This window comes from Lagopus leucura, unplaced genomic scaffold (genome assembly GCF_019238085.1).
Source record: "Lagopus leucura isolate 7727_CA_CO unplaced genomic scaffold, USGS_WTPT01 Super-Scaffold_100062, whole genome shotgun sequence".
In the NCBI taxonomy this organism is placed as follows: Eukaryota; Metazoa; Chordata; class Aves; order Galliformes; family Phasianidae; genus Lagopus; species Lagopus leucura.
This window is the reverse complement of record NW_024962307.1, coordinates 785,674-801,564: the sequence shown is the minus strand read 5'-3', so window position 1 is coordinate 801,564 and position 15,891 is coordinate 785,674.

Below are 15,891 nucleotides of genomic sequence, written 5' to 3'. Positions count from 1 at the left end.
CCCAGCTAAAAGGCACCATCCGCTCATGGGTTAAAAAGGAAAGCAAGCCTTGAGGATGTTGGAAACAGCAGGGTATCAGCTGGAGCCTGCACAGAGGCTTTTCCTACCGCCATTCATAACAAAATCAGGAGGCAGAAAGTTACTATAGCAATGGCTACAGAATGCAGAACGGGTGCTCTTCAGAGGGCAGAAAGAGCTCTTAAAGAAACGCAACGGTCTGTTTCTCTTCATCCTTCAGGGCTGCCAAACACAGATCAGCTGCAGTTCACCCACACGCTCCCCTCCCTGTGCAGGGCTCACCGTGCATCGCTGAGCTTTAGCTTCAACACCTTCAGCACTGAGCTGAGACCCTGCTGAAGACAAAAGATGTCAATTCACTCAACTACTCTCCAGGTACCCAAGTAGCCAGAAAGCAACCCATGGCTGCACAGTAAAAAGGCTGCGCTCACTTTATGCTGCCAGAAGCACAGGCAATAACAACTGCTGTGCCTGCGGATCCCTCCTTCCACTGCTGCCTTTGTTCAGACCATTTTGGCCCCTTCCAGGCTGAAAGTCTGAAGGTGAACGGCTGCGATCCCACAGGCCAGCAGTGGGACAAGTGCACTGCAAGGGATTCCGCAGCACAGATGCTGAGTGTCAGAGTTAAATCTTGTGAGGTTACCTGCAGAGCTGACTGAACTCCTTCAATGGGACACAGCACAGCTAAGGCTCAAGCAGTGTGCGAGACCCGGCTGAGGCTCATCTGAAACACATACAATACTGCTGTGTAAAGCTCCAGGGATCAAAGCTTCCGCTCGTGCTTAACCAAAACTAAGCTTGTCTCTCAGCAGACCTAATTGTGCAGATAAACTCAGAAGTGCCTGGGGGACACCAGAGCAGCAGGACTCACTGGGACAGAGAACAGCCCCTGCAAATGCAAGGATCCACAGCACCAAGATTCAGAGGCACCCATACAGCATCCTCTCCTTACTGCGCAGATCAATTTCTATGAGACTAAAATCACAACGTGAGTAAAGACCAGGAGAGATGCAGGGCGTGTTGCAGGGACACCAAGGGAAGAGCACCAACCAAGGAACACCACATCGTGGCTGTAAATTAAAGCAGCCATAACAGCTGTTTACCCTTTAGCAGGTGATCACAGCACAGAGGTAGCTTGAAATTGTCACTCTGGACTCAACTCCCATTTAGCTCTATGTCAAATCAAGCAACCTGCAGGAATTTTTCCCTTCAGTGAAGGCTGTGGGCTAAGTTCACACAGACTTACAGACCAGGCTGTGGCCACTTTGTTTTGCATCAAACCTTTCTTTGCCATCTGTATTTTCATTTCTCCATCAGCTGAAAAAAGTCATCAATGAACATTCATCCCAACATGGGATGTGCTTTAATTCAGTCAGCTGGACAGCAGGACCTTCTGACTGCCTGGCAGCTTTCTTTGCCCAAAAGATCTTACCTTGTCTTCTCTCATTTTTAATGCTGACCATCCCTGTGCACAAAACGGGGGTCTGCAGCATGCACTTATTTCAAAAGAGCCCTCGTTGCCTTGGTTACCACTAATCAAGCCCGGGCCTTTGCAAGCTCAGTCAGAGCCTTCCTTCTCCTTGCTTCCCTCCTGTTTCCTGTAACACTGGAAGATTTCTGCTCTCACACAGCAAAGCAGAAAGCTGGACCAAAATAAAAGAATGAATACACAGGAAAATGCCCCAGGATGTGTGTCGTGTCTTGGGCCTTGTATGAATGACAAGATCAGTGAGAAATAACAAAAACAGCAGCAGAATACAACATTGGTAGCTGACCAACAGTACTATCACAGTAATATAGAATCGTACAGTCTCCTGACTTGGAAGGGATACACTGTGCCAAACGCATTCAGCCTGCATCCTGAGGAGCTGGCACTCGCTCTGCTGTCAATTAGCAGCAGTGGAGAGACAACTAAAATGGAGCACTGCTGGTGCTGGGTGTGCCTGAAGTCCTTGGCAGCCCCTGGTGCTCACAGACCACATCTCTGCAGTCCAAGAAGGGCAAAGGAGGAAAGAAGCCTTGTCACAGCCATTGACAGCAGCAGGATGGAAGCTCTGAGGTGTGGTTTCTAAAAAGTACAGCGGATGGGGGTCTGCAAAGTTTGGGGCAGAGTGAGGGATAAAGACAGAGAAAGGCAAAGCTGTAGCAGCCCATTGGAGATCCTTCTCCGGGCACACAGACCCCGCATCCAGCCCGTCCCCCTTAGCTGCGACCCCCCCCAAAAATGACACCCTCCGTACATCAGCGGATAAACGTCAAGAAGAAAAAGCCAAATCCAGTGAAAACAGCGCTCACTGCTTCTATGAACTTCCCAGAAACCAGCTGTCTTCACAGTTAAAAATAACATTAGGTTTTATTTCTGAGCACTGGCTGGCAGGATTGATTCAGAGCCTACTGAAATGTTAATGCATGCTGAGAAAGTCCACGTTCTTCTGCACGGAGAGGTCCGAGTTGGTTAATCCCGCTTTTGGAAAGGACAAGCCACATTTTCAGTGCTGTGCATCACTGTGACTCCACTAAACGATCATTCTTATCTCTGCTCACGGCATTTCAAATTGTCACATCAAGTGCAAACGATACGGGAACTTGAAATAAATAAGATATCGTGCAGCTCTCATGCCCTACCTATGCTGAATGGAAAAGGCCACCTCTAGCTCTTCATCATCTTTCAGTGCTGCAAGCTTAATTAGATCTTCCAGACAGAAACAACCTACCCTCCATACAGGAGTGCCAGAAAGGAAAAAAGAAAAAGGACGAGGAATTTTAATTGCACTGTAATCCTTTCAGCTGGGTTTCTTGCAAACGCTGCATTTCAGGGACCTAACAGACTAGAACCAAGCAAAATTCAACACGAACCTTTAAAAAGAAAGCACATTAAAACGAATGGGATCTGCAAGATCCATAGCCTGTATTAATCTCCGGGCAGTGGGACACGCTGTAGCTTAATGTAAGGAAGTAATGTAAATTAAACCACTTGTCACTACTAACTGAATGGAAAAAGGAAACGGCCAATCTGTCGGCTGGCTTTGCCTCCGTCCTGATTGCTGCATCCATCTTCCCTGCAGGTCTGAACCTCGCACCAAAGGCACAGCCCGATGTCGGCAGCTCTTATGGGATTGTTCAGTGCCACTGAACGCCTCATTCTATAGATCATATATCTTGATGAGAGGCCTATAAATAGGCACCATTTCCTACCCGTTACTGTGCTGTATCCATCACAGTAACAGCAAAAGTACCTTTCAGCAAGGCATTCAGTCACCTGTTCTCCAACTACGAAGCGCCAATTTCCGAGCCAAGGGAAGCGGCCCACCAAGCCATCCCAAAACACTTCCATTATGAGTTCCAACACAGGGGTCACAAACTCCACAAGATGCTCAGTGTTGACAACAGGCTGCCGTCCAGTTCCTGGCAGCAGGCAGATTCCCTCCTCCCTTTACCTGTAGAGACCAAAAGGGTCCTGGCAGCAAAGGCTTATTCCAAGACCTACAAACACAGGTGGAGCAGTTCAGCTGCTTTTCCAGACAGCAGGATTTGATGACGTGGGACTTCAAAGGGGTTCTGTGTGTACATGAGGGTGTTTTGAAACCCTCGGGAAAAATCAAATTGCATGTGCTTGTTGTGCTTGTCCCTGACTGCCCTTTTTAATGAGTTTTCAGTGCATTGAACCCTACTTAATACGTTGCTTAATAAAATGAAAATAATTAATCAATTATCCAAGAGGGCCCAGTTTATGGCCACTCTTACATACTTATCCCATTAGACAGAGCCTGCTCTCCAGCAGCACAGATCCCCCCACTTCAATGACTGGCCCCCTAGATACAAAGAGGGTTCTTTGCTTCTCCAGGGCAGTGGCAGGATGAGCGGCATAACATCTGCCAGCCATGGCAGGTGTGCCATGCTCCTTGCACAGGCACACCTGCCTGCTTCCAAGCACCACGCTGCCCATTCTCCCTTTCCACACTGCTCTCAAGTGGGCTCTGTTGCTCAGAAGTCCCAGGCTGGGTCACACCTTTGGAGTGTCATGACTACACTCCGTGATGAAGGTGAGATTTTTACCTAAACTGAACTCTGCTAGGCTGTCAGTGCTGCTATCAGTCTGGAACTCATGGCTCTGTTGCAGCTGTTGTGTTCCAGTTGTGAAGTGCAAATCCGTTGCACCGCCCTGCTGTCGGGCAGAGCCTGCTCCAATCTCCTCACCATTTAAATAGGAAAGGAAAGAGAGGATGACACAGAAGTAATTGACTCAGGCTGGAAGGGGCTCTGAGCACCCAATTAAGCTGCACATGCCCCTGTGCATTGCAGAGGAATCAGACTAGACGACCTTTGAAGGTCCCTTCCAAGTCATCTGAAGTCACACGCCAAATTAGGGGTGGAAACAATCTCAACCCACAGTTTTAACCACTGGGTCACAGCTTTTCCCATAGTGATCACTGTGCATCTTGCAATCAAGTGTCTCAGACCAACGACAAGACAGCACTTGTTTCAATACACAGAACTGCTGCTGCTGGTAGAGCTCCAGGCCTCTTTTTGCTGCTCCTATCTGGGTTCATTTTTCAGAACATCAACTGTGCCAATCATCACCTCTCCTCCTAGTTCAGACCACTGAAGCTTCCAAACTTCTTGAACAGTCCCCCTTTAACTCAGCTATCCTTCGTGGTGTAACTGCCACACTTTTGAGTTTTCTCTTCCGCAGGAGGACAAGACAGCGCCTGCGCAGCAATCTAACCTTCAAACACATGAGGTGTGCAGAGGAACCTTTAGGAGGAGATATGAAAGGAAACAGAAGAGACTTAAACGTCCAACATCCACTGGGCAGGAGGAGCCCTCATTTAGGCAAAGATCATCAGAGAACTTCAGACCATTCCGTTCCATTCAGTTATGCCTGGATACATCTGAATACACCCAAGTCAGGCTGCCAGAACAATTCATCCACTCAGTGACTCTGCAGCTTTCCCTCCCTGTGCTCAGACACGGGCAAAGGAGGGCTCTCAGCCACAGAACTCCTTCCTTCAGCTCATCCCTGTCGTGAGGCAGGGAGGCACTCAAACCTGCAGTTCTCAATAATTCTGTGGGATTCTTTGCCCCTGAATTGCACAAGCAAAACTAAATTCAACAGCAGCAGACACAAGTCTGATCAAGGAGCACATAGCAGAAAGAACAGGCTAGAGCAAACAGACCCACATACCAGCAAGGGTGGATCTACTGTGACAACTCAGAAAATATCGGGTCTGACAGCCAGGCTGCAGCGCTGGAGGGCAGCAACTTCTTGCCACCGAGTTTGTTTTTCTTGTGATTCCTCAATCAGGGAAGTCAGACAGCTGATCCCAGAAACAACAGCTGGGAGCAGCCCAGCACTCAACACCATTGTCATGAGCATCTCTTCTGAAGGTCCTGATGTTAAAGGGAGGGTGCAGAACAGAAAAAACCCACTGGCCAGACGCCCATCCCAACTGGAAAAACCCTCAAGTGTTTACAGCAAGGATTTCAGGAGTGCTCAGCAATTAAGATTCTCAACTTGAGACGTCTCACAGAGGCCCAGACTATTAGTGTGCCTGCCTCCAGCAAACTGTGCATCAAACTCCCTGGCACACAGACAAGGAAACTGAAAGAGGAGCATCAGGGAAAGAAGATTTTATTATTCCCTTCCCTTCATCTGCCAGAGCCTGAAAGAGGCAGAAGGATGCCACTAAGTAGCAGCCTCAGCTGCAAGGAGATTTAAAGGCTAGGAGACACCTTTAAATGGTGGCAAGAGTCCGTATTGCTTTGCTAACACCAGAAGCAGGGAGAAGCACGCATGCTAGCAAAGCACATAGAGCAGTTCTGTAACAACCCTCTGAAGAAGAGTTCTGCAGCTTCTTCAAGTAAACCCACGGTACCCCAGAATCACTGCCTATGGTGTAAGAGGCTCCAATCCACAGGAATCTCTCTCCATTTTCTCTCCATTTTCCTGTAAAGGTCTTGGAAAATGACATTTTCTGGAAGGGAAATGTTTTTGTTAGTCAACCAGACAGCGGAAGAACAGCCTACAGCAAGAAGAGGGCATTAATTGACACAGCATGGTTACGTGGTACTGCTCAGTAGCCAGTGTCTGTGAAAGCACAAAACGCTTATTGCTCGAATCTAGGAACTCTGTGTCCCTCTTGCAGAGGGAGAGCAATGCCTTAGGAAACATTGTGGCATCCCACTCCAGACCCCTGATACGTTTAGATAGGAACAGATAGCAAATACAGCCTAGCATGTAAAACAGAAGGCTGCCCAGCCTGCTGAACTTTACTGCTTCACAGAAGCATCTTCAGGCTAAAACCTACTCCTTACTTTCCTTGCTGGTCCTCACATCGTGTATCACACCTTTTCCCTTATTTGTGTGACCAAATCCATTGGAATGAGTACAGATTTTACTCATTTCAGTCCCCTTCACTGTGGGCCAAATCTCCTTGTACGTATCCTCAAAGTGAAACACCATCCAGTTCATGCACTGAGCAAAACTTCTTGTCTCAGAGAAGCATCCCCCCACGTCCCAGTGCAAGAAGACTGCACACTTCCTTTTAAACCTCCAAAATAACAGTGAAACATCTCTGCAGCTGGGGGAAAGTGTGGTACCAGTTTTGCCTTCATTAATAGGATTCAAAAAACAAAAATGTTGGGTTTCCTTCACGTGCCACAGAGGACCAACACACACCCATAGTTCACATGAAACACCAGTTTTCACAGATTCAATTTTTGGAGGGGTAAAAAATCAAGTCGGAACGAGAAGCAAGTGTGGCTTTCTAAGAAAGTTGCTGCTTTATCAGGAAGGATGCAGGAGTTCTTGGTTAATCAAGCTGCTGAATGGTTAACTATCTCTCAGAATACACATGGGATGGGGAAGAAAGATTATGAGGCACCGGGTTGCTAGGGAGTAGAGGTTTTAGGAACAAAAGGCAAGCGGGTGCTTGGGGCAGGGAATCGCCATCCCTCCCTTTGCAAAGCGTCGTGAGCATCTGCAGCACGGTATTAGAGCTGGTTAATAATAAACCGCAGTGCTCGGCACCTGCTAGGCTAATTGCAGCACAGCATGTCTGAGTGCTGCACGGAGAGCATCTGGACACAGCACTGAGCTCAGCGTGGCGTCTGAAGAGCTCACAGGAAGAAACCTTGCTGCTGTGCTGGCTCTCGAGTGCCTGACCACTACTGAACCTCTGCTCTGGGGTGAGGAATGCAGACTGCTTTAACAAGAAGACAGAAGGATTCCATGTCTACTGTGACTCCGGTGCCCCAATCCTCACCCTGAAGTCTGCTGAGGCCAGTGGGAAAACTCACCCCAGCTTTTCTCACCGCTGCCACGCTGTGTGGTCATGGCAACTCAGAATCACCTGGGAGGTCACAGAGCTGGAGAAGAGCCTTGCATTTGCTCCCTAAGAGCTGAGTGAGGTTCAGTTCTGAACAGAGCCCTGGCACGAGGCCTGAGCAGCACCTACGTCCCACAAAAGGAGGTCTGTACACGGGGAACTTGACTCACATCTCTTATCAGTACTGCAGATGAATTAAACCTGCTTGTGTTTCATACGTTCTTTAGAAAATAAGCCTTTTTTTGACCTTGTTGAAATCTGCAACTCTCAATAAAGATTAGGCACGGCAAAACTTGGATTACTGCAATGCTAACCCAGCGCCCAGCGTGCCAGCGGGTCTTTTGGTCTCTGTTTCTGATTCCTGAAACCAGAGGGAGAGAAATCGTTTTTTTGACAGCTCCAAGGACACCGGACAACCTCCACTGCTTCTCCAGAATCCCTGTAGGGACTTTCCCCATCTTTCTCTGCCACAGCCTTCTCCAGAAGCCCAGATGTGTGACCCGGTACAGCATCACCAACCCTTGGAGAGTCCATCCAAGCTGCTGTTTCACAGGCAGAGGTGATAATACAGAATATATTCAGTCAGTCTTTAGAAGCTTAACCTTAAGACATAAAAACTTACTTCAGCAGAAGGAAAAAGCAGCTGATTATTAAATTTAATCACATTTCTACAGAAGAAACCACTGATAGCAGCAAAGCACATCTGAACCTTAATCAAGCCTGGTATCTCAAAGTAAAAGAAGATATTCAGTGGTGCGTTGGAGAGGAGCCTTTAGGTACTTTTAACTGTTCTATCCAACCAATCTTCTAATTGCTCTGCCTAACCTCTAGAGATTATCATTACGTTTCTGGCTCACTGCCCCACTGTGTGTGACAAAAGCATTTCAGGCTTACCAATGAGGTTTTCAACACTCTCCATAGGAGGTCTGAGAGGACCACTGGATTCTGCAGCAAGAACAATGCAGATTTCTTTGCTGATGAGAATGGTAGGAAAAAGCATACAACAGGCTCTGTGCATGCAATGAAACAGAAAGGATCTTAGCTTGACAGCATTAGTCACCCCATTTCACATCACCAGCATTCTAATGCACAAATGTGACTGGGCTTGAGTCGTGCTGCATGGGTTTGCCCCAATTCCCCAACATGGCTCACCTGAACTCTTCAATACCCACTGAACAGAGCCCCCCTGCTCTTCAGCAAGGGTTCACATTTATTTAGCAACCACAGAAACAAAGCAACAGATTTTCAGTTTGAACCTTATGGTAGAGAGCATATGACACCAACCACACAGTGATCAAAATGAACTCCACAGTACTGTACACTGCCAGAAAGAGAGACCAGGGGTGCCCTTATTTACTGTGCATGCTAACTCGTGAGCCCAGCTAAAAATTACACAGCACTGCTCCATATGGACAGCAATAACAACTCACCAAAATCACTTGAGTTCCACGCAGATTTGAGTCTCACTGGAATATTCTTCCACAGAGATATAAATTTAGTAATCAATGTGTCGTCAAATCTGTCCTTATGAGCAAAGACACAGGCACCTGTCATCTATTTCCAAAACTAATCAAACGAAACAGGTTAGAGAGCACAGATCAGCACATCACTTACTGACACTGCACTCATTTACACTGGTTAAGAATCTGGAAAGAATATCATTGGTGGTTGAGATCTTTACACAGAAGGATTACAGAAATCCTTCCCTTTTAAATGAAGTCATTAACACTTCTCTACAGCAGATTAACATTTCCATTTCACAGATGAGGATCAAGTCACAAAGACTTTCCTGCAGCCATTATGAAGTCAGTGGCATAAAGGCAGCTGTCCCTTTAAGTGCTCATCCTGGAAAAAAAAAAGAAGTCACATTTCTAAGCCCAGTCAAAAAAAAAAAACAAAACAAAACAACAGCAACCCTGAGCGCTTGGAGAACAAATTCCAAGCAGACCACATAAAATCTGGTCAAAATCACAAAAAAAGGGTGAATTAGCAAACTGTCAAGAAAGAGCTGTAAGCAGTGACGTTGTACAACTCGTGCTGATTGGCCTTCTGTGGCTGTGTCAATTACACACACCTGCACCTCAGCCAGCTGCGTCCAACAGAACCACGAGTGCCTTGGGCAGAAAAGAGCCTTTCCTGGGTTTGTTTTGGAGTCTTCACCCGGTAAGAGGGTGAAGCCATGGACTGGAGGACAATTTCTTCTGCTGTGTGTTTTTGTGTGTGTGTCAATCATTCATCTGTAAATGCTCACGGCTCACACAAAGCTTCCAGCAGTGCTGTTTGTCTGAGCCTCAGCCCTCCTCACGCATCCATCAGCGTAAGCACTTCTGGCAGCTCTGCTTACTCCATAATTCCTGCGCAGAAATATGAAAATCTAATTCTCCCCTCCACTAATTTACATTAGCTTTGCTCCTAAGTGGAACGGAAACGATTTATAAACGACTCTTGCTTCTGCAGAAGGAAATGGAAGTTAGCACTTTCGGCACCGCGCACATTTCTGCCCCAGCCCAGGCTGAGAAGTGCCAGAATGCTGTCTTGTGAATAGTCCTGCTGGGTGACATCACTTATCATGCCACCGTGCTGCCAGCCAATTGGGGAGGCTTCTCGCACAGCCCTTAGCTCTCACCTAGCCGGGAAGCCTATAGGAAGAAGCTGCAGCACTGGCAATGGACCCACTTTGCTGCCGATGCTTCTCTGGCCACTCCTCCTCCTTCCCGTTTCCCACTCCAGTGCGCACACATCACACACACAGCGCAGCAGAGGCAGAACAGCCACACACTGCAAAAATCCATTTCCGAGCATTAGGCTTTTGGCAGCGATTCAGATATGAACTTACTTCTTGTTCTGGAGATTTATGATTTTGAGCAGCAATGTCAGTGAAGGATGCTTCCTTTTCCAAGTCACTGATTATTTCAACTCACTGCTGTCACACTGCCCTGCCTCAGTATTTCGGTCTAACTCACGTGCAGCCAGAGCCAGCCCAATCGTGGCTGCAACCTCATGAACAGACAGTGGAGAATTGTGTTCGGACACTGCCTGTAATCAGTTGATTTGGCCACTCAAGAGCTGATCACACCCAGCACACAGAAGCAAAGCCCAACATTGGAAGAGGCGGAGCTGCAAACCAAGGCTGGTAAGTGCATGCAGTGTTCCCAGCACAGAGATGCTTCACTATAGCTGTGTTCTGGTAGGAGAAATAAGTGGGCACACGAAGTTGTGGGATGAAGCAAGCTATTAAAATATCAGGGGGAACCAGAATCCCAGGGACCTCACCTATTCTTCAAACAGTGCTCAGGAAGAATTGTCTATTAATTCTCATTCTAAAGCAGTAAGACAATCAGTACATCCAAGTACAGCCTGTGTAGTCTGCTGGAACCAGTGCTGCCTACTCATGAGAGAGGGAAATAACCACAGTGCTGTGAAATTCCAAGGGAGGCTGCAGGTTGTACTGCAGACACACGGACTGTAACCCAGGCAACTCAGCAGCACTAAATGATTTCACTCGAAGTCAACAGAGGTCATGCAGCATTTTCCAGGGCTTCAGGAGGACTTCTCTGGCAGAAAAGTCCAGATTTCTGAGAAGAAACCAATTTAGATTACTTATTAAACCCTCTTACCTCTGACCATAACAGACTACTTTCTTTATAACCTACTGCCTTTGAAGTGACAGCAAAACAAGCGATTCCTGAACAAACCCTTCTGGACATCACTAGAGAACAGAGAAACCAAAAATTTATGAGAGTCCAAATGTAAAACCATGGAATACCTACAAATACCCACCTGAATAAACTGTGGGTCTCAAGGAATCAGAAAGCAGGCAAAACAAGGCAGTGTTTTGTCTCAGTAATTCAAATTCTTCATGGAATAGGTGGGAACTCAGACTGTGTGCTTATGTTACTTGAGGAGCAATGAGCAGCAGCACGAGAACACAAGCAAATAAAGGAAAAAGGAGCCACCAACCAACAGGACTGGGCAGACCTTAAGAAAGAGGAAGAGGAGAACAGAAGGCACCCAAGCAATGCAAAGGGTTTTACAGGTCAATAATGGAAAAGCAGAAACAAGAGGTTCTCAATAAACAGTAAGCTGCAGGAACAGGCGTGCTGTCCTAGCTGAGCACCTGTCAGAACAGCCCAAAAAACTTCACACAAGCTGAAAGACAACCTGATTGTTTGCTCCTGTTCACAAAAACACCTGGAAGAACGACGCAGCTTTTGGATTCTGCTTGGTCAAACGTTCATGTAATTCTGCCTTCAAAAACATCTGAGCGATGGGGGAGGAGAAAATAAACAAGCATTTAAAGATCTCTATAAGCTTGCAACTGTCAGCATTTAACCACACAGATTCTACGCTTTTTCACAGAAAGATGAGAGATACAAAACAAAGGGTGGAATTTCCAAAAGGACATGCAGTAAACTGAACCACCAATCCCACGTGAAGTTAACTGGAGTATATCCACATTCATCTCAAAGGCTGCAGCAACTGAACCAGCACTCCACATGCTGAAATCTTCGTGAGGATGTGTGCCCTTCTTGTTCACCCCAGCTTTAAGAGAACTTAAACTGTTGTAGGACTCACACTATCCTTGCCCTTCATTATATACAAAAGAGTAAGTACTCATGGAATTTTCTGCCCTCAAGGTTCATTAATTCCTCCCTAGGCACCAAACTGAAAGTTAAACAAATGGTACTAATGCAAAAAAAAAAGTCTCTCTGTAATCTCTGTAACTCTACAATCTTATCATAAAGGTGTTAGGGAATGGTCTGAAATAGAAAACGCTACTTTCCAAACTCAATCTTCTGGCAGCAGCTCAAGAAGTCAAGTCATGTTTACTTTCCCTAATGGAAACCCACCCTCACTCTCCTTAATGCCAGCACTGATCAGACCCGAGAGCTGCAAGCAGTTGGGCTGAGCCAGCTGTGTCTGGCCAAACTGACATCCAGTGCAGGGCACACACAGAGCAATTAGAGGAGAAAGCAAGTCACACAGCTGCTCCTTTTTCACATGCACACTTGGTGGATGGAGCATTAGATCTTTGCAGAAGTGTTGAAGGTATTACAGAGTGTTTTTCAAGTGATGACAAAACTACACAACAGTTCAAGCGTCAGAACACCGAGGAGCCCAGGTATACAAACACTTGCACGGAGCCAGGATTTCACTTTTAGACAGGATTTTCACACGTATACTCACACACACATCAGTATGTAAAGAAACTTTTAATATAGAGGAACTTTTTCATAAAGCACAGAATTCAAAGTTAATTCTAATATTTTCATCTGCATACAGCTAATAACAAAAACAGGGTAAGTAGGAGTCAGTATCCCATGTTGTGTGAACAGATAACTTGGAAAAACCTCCAGGTGCATTACAGTAGGTCAGGATAGAAGGTAACTCCCCCTGAACGTAGCATAAAACACTTGGTACTGAGAACAGGGAAACGAAGACACTACACTGCTAAGTTGCCCAGCCTATCAGCTGCACAGATAACAATATCAATATGTTGCTCTAAATGAAATTTGCAAGTCCCTTCTCTTCAGTTCTTACTTCAGTATTCTTGCACCAGAATGGAAAGAAGCTTGAATGAAATAGTAAAGTCCAGCAACATTCCACTGCAGTGTGATTCGTAACAGAAAACCAGATCTGCTCTGTGCAGCCCCATCCTGCATTCATTCTTCTGCAAAACACCACATTAGACTCCATCAAGTGTGCGACAAATGTCTGTCCTCCAGTAACTGCTGCACAAATGCAAACACCACAAACCTGTTCAGTAGAACTGCTTCCAAGAATTGGACATTCAAAACCTCCAGCACAAACTGCACCAGCTCATGAAATCTAGTAGGATTTGTAATGTTATACATATCCCTCCCCTGGGAAAAAAAGATCTATTTCCAATAATTCTGGATTTTTTTTAACATTAAAACCACGGAAGAAACCACCAGGTAAATAAAACAGGCAGGAAGAGTCAGAATTACGCTTCACATTTCTAACCTCCAGCTGAATTCCTCCAGTGCGGTGCTCCCAGAAGTAAGCAGGGCTTGAACCAAGAACATGGAGGCAGATTAACGATGAGGGATTCCGTCCCTCACTCTTTAATCCACAAATCTAACAGAAGTAGAAAACAGGAAAGGAACAAACGGAGCAGAGTGGACCAACAGTACAAAACCTTATCAATTCCACTTGACATCTCATGCTGCTGTGCCATTTTGCTTCAGATTCTCCCTTGGATGCGGTGCTGGAGGGAGTGCACAGGCAGACACTGCCAACAGAAGTATTTTTATTAAGTGCTTCAGAAAAAGAAGCTGATGGTATTGAGACACTCAAATAAACCAACCCAAGCCACCTTAGAAAAGGAATTATTCCAGCCTATAAGTAGCAGCTTCCACATTCACATAACCCACGTGTTATGGAATACAAGCTCCATACAGCATGATACAAAGCAGTCCTGCTTTCAAAAAAAGAAAAGCAAAGAAAAAGGCGCAGCATGAAGTAAAGTCAGACAAGCAGTTTTGTGAGAGCTTTAATGGCACAAAATGTTTATAAGCTACAACTTATACATGTACTGTAAACTGTATAGAATGTTACAAAGTGCTAACTAATTTATGAAGATGCATAATCACTTTGGCTCAGTTCACTCCAATATTTCAATAAATGTCAATTTAAAAATTTCGAGTTTCTTATGATCTTCAGCTTTCACTTCTTAAAACAGTGAATGTGTTCTGACTGCAGTTACATTACCTGCTGCATTTTCAATGTGTGAGTTTATGCAATCTTTTGTTGATCATATTTACAAATATTTAGGCCAGTTTTCAAAGCATGTAAGAAAAATGAAGCCTGCTTTTTTTTTTTTTTCCAAAACTGTAAACAGGTATAAAGCTTTTTAAACATCTACCTTAACAAAACTTCAACTATCAACAGTTGAAACCCCTTTTCAAATGAAATAGTCTGTTTCTGTTCCTTGTAAAACCAGAAGTCGTAGACTTTCATTCCAAGTTTATAGTAGGGCATCAATAAATAAGCATCGCATCACATACAGTGATCATGGATTCATCCCTCAGCTGTAATCTTTACCATTTTTTATTTCATGGCTCCTTCAAATATTATAAACTGTATGTTGATACCCCAGCCACAAGCTTGCAGTGTTACTTATCAGATATTCTGAAGAAATACCTTCTAATTTGGAAAGGGGTAATTTTATTTTGTCAAAGGAAAGTATTCCCTACTTTTTCCACTATTCCAATTTTGATACAAAACAAGGTGCTACAATTAGAACTGAAAGTGTATCAGCCTTTCCCCATCCCCTCAGCTTTTCAGGACTGCAAAGCTCTGCACTCAGTAGCACCTGAACCACCCTCAACACTTCCTCCCTACCTCCCCCACCTCTGGGTGAAACCCAACATCCACACTTGAAACAAAGATGCAGTTGTAGCAACTCGGGCACCAGCAGCACTCCCAGCTACAAGAAAAGCAGGTGTTTTCCACAGAATGGCCGACTGCTCTTTTACCCTGAAAGCATTCTCCAACAGCATTCCGAAGTAGGGAATAAGAATGAGCACAGGTTAGCAGTGGATTTACACTCAGCTTCTTCACTTCCTGGGAGCTAACTAAGCTCTCTCAAACCAAACCTCAACTGGGATTTAGCTGCTATGCAAGCTGTTCCAAGTGATCACTGCTGAATCGGATATTCAACTTTATAAAATCTGATGTAAGCAAACAATCCAGGTGGCTGTTCTCTCCAAACCAGCTGACTGTATTTTCTTAATATTTCCTACAAGTCAGACTACTAAAGTTTTTATTTAAACGAGATTTTTGCTAGCCTTAAAATTAGCATTGCTCCCTAAATACTTAGTATTAAAGTCTATACCATATTTTTTAATATATTCATATATATATATATAAAAGAGTATTCTATCCTTCAGAGTCATACTACATGTTCTGAAATCCAATAAAATCTATTTCAGGACACGGACGTCCCAATGCTTTGTAACAATTTGGTACTAAAGCTTCACATTTTGAAAAGAAGTGTCACTGAAGGAGGACAAGGCTTAATGTTCCCTAAGGTAAAAGTTCAACATGAGCGAAGAGTCTACCTAACATGAGACATCGCAGGCGACGTTCAGGTCCCACGTCCCCCCGAAGGAGATTGTACAGTAAACAGAGAGGAATATTGGAAACTCATTTGCAAAGGACATTTCAGAGCTCTGCAACCTCTGAATCCTCACACACCCCCAAGATTGTCCCCTTGAAGTCTGGTCAACCACTTGTCTTCCAAAACTGCCCCGTTATCGTAATGTAAAATGGTTCCACGACAAACAGCATCGATCCTTTTACACAGAGCCTAACTACACCTACAGCTGTTGGGTTTTTCCTTAATTTAAAACTACATTTCATAGGAAGATTTCACATTTAAAATTCTCCCTCAAGAAAACAAGTAAGGAAAAGAAAAAGCTTCTTCACATGCAAACAGTGCATTTTTTTCTAATCACTTCTAGGCATCAGACAGCTTTCCTACAAGGAATAAGGAGCTGACTTCATAGAAAAGACAAAATTA